The sequence below is a fragment of the Tupaia chinensis genome, unplaced genomic scaffold (genome assembly GCF_000334495.1).
Source record: "Tupaia chinensis unplaced genomic scaffold, TupChi_1.0 Scaffold000027_1, whole genome shotgun sequence".
Classification (NCBI taxonomy): Eukaryota; Metazoa; Chordata; class Mammalia; order Scandentia; family Tupaiidae; genus Tupaia; species Tupaia belangeri.
The window spans coordinates 589,231-591,040 of record NW_006159457.1 but is presented as its reverse complement, the minus strand read 5'-3'; the positions used below and the strand labels follow the sequence as shown (position 1 = coordinate 591,040).

Genomic DNA, 1,810 nt, shown 5'->3' with positions numbered 1-1,810 from the left:
CAGGAATTTTATAAAGTAATTCATATAGTTTCTGTTTGATGTATTTATATACTAAAGCTATATTGTTGTTTTCTTTTATCGAAGTGTAAGTGCCGCACCATATTGAAAACAAAACTTCCAGTTTTGTGACTAAATAAAATCAAAATATGTGTCTCTGTAGTCAAGTTCTTTCTCCAATATACTAATGGCTTGACACTTTGTTCAAATTACAAGTACTGTAATGCCCAAGTTATGAGTAAGCGTATCTGCTCCCAGAGGCAAAACTACATTGTCATCTTTGTCTCCCTGTGATGTGGTATTCTTCTCTGAGGCAAGGCTGGGAAGTCTTCTTCTGGCTCCACATATTCTTGGAAGCCTCTAATCAACTTCCATTCCATTTCTTTCATTTCTTCTGGAGGAATTTTCAGTTTGTAGACCTGTTTCTCTAACACCTCTTGTCCATTTCTTTAAAGAACCCAAAGCTGTCCAAGGCTTTTACATATCAACAGCCAGCATACTTAGAGTGTCCTTCAGAGAAATGCCATCCAGGGACAATTTGAGGAGGTCTTTATGATACAGGTCTCCACCTAAGACCCGTACATGACGTCTTCTGCGATCATCCCTGTCTTCATCGTGCACATTTAAGTACGAACATTCCCATCCTCTTCCTTTCTCGTATTTTTCTACTCCCCTAATTTTTCTTATGAAGCTCGTTTTTCCAGCTTCATTCACTCAACAGAGGCATGTTCTTTCCCGTGGGGTGTTTGGAGTGGGATTGGATGGAGACCTCGCTGAGGATGCAGGACTAAAGGTTCTGCCCATGCTCATTATCACTGGCTGCAGCATCGCCCTGACTTGACGCTAGCTAGTTGGCCAAAGGGCGGTGGTGTAAGTGGAAGCCGATCGTGGCAGAGAGGAATCGAAGGAGCCAACTCGCCCACAGCCACCATCTTGATTGGAAATCACACCACTCTCGCCATATTTTGGTATTTTTGAGAATACAGACAGTAAGTCAAATGGGTTTTATTACTGGGAACATTCAATGCTACATATTCCTTTTATAAAGGCCCCATCGTAAACTAATAAAATGTGGAAAAAATTAACAAATGCTAGGCTCCTTATGTACAATTTGACAACATTGCCCTGAAGACCATCTGTTCTTTTCAAAACACCATTTTCTGAGATGTAGAAGTAGAGGTGGGTGAATATAACCTATCTTGTAATGTTAAACTTCACAAGAGCACTATGGCATCGTCAAAAGATCATTAAGAGATTCCTGCACTCTTTCGAGGTCTGGAAATAGAGCAGACCTATAGTAGTTAAGGGAAGAGAATCCTCCATTACCACCAGACACAGTTTGAATCCTGGTGGCTTGGAAATCACATCAGGTGTATGAGCATGCCTGCTCCAAATCCTGATAAGATGGAGAAGTAGAAGATATATGATCATAAGGTGACCATGCCCCATTGGTGGTCCCCGCAACTTCCATCTCTTTACCTCTGCACGCCGGATGACACACACACCTGCTAGTGCCGGGGACCAGCATTGGCGTGGGTGGGTTATCTCGACGAAGGCAGCGAAGGTGAACAGAAGACAGAGGCCTCGATGCCTTTTCATGCACGTCCTATGCCGGACACCCCTCAAAGATCGCTCTCTGAGTGGTGACAACTGCTAGGAGTCATCGTGCGTTTTTATTGAAAACTTGTTACATGCAAGTAAAGGGAGAGGGGCTAGTGTTTTAATTAACAGCTCATAAAGTTTTTAACAATAGAGAACATAGATTCTATTCAGGGTTTGATTAAGGGTGGGTCTAGTGCAATTCAGGGTTTGA

The 1,810-nt window shown here is 42.5% G+C and overlaps 1 pseudogene; it reads right to left on the bottom strand.

The window, feature by feature from the left end:
- The window catches only part of LOC102474574 (cytoplasmic dynein 1 light intermediate chain 1 pseudogene), a 127,249-nt pseudogene that overhangs the window by 752 nt on the left and 124,687 nt on the right, over positions 1-1,810 (bottom strand).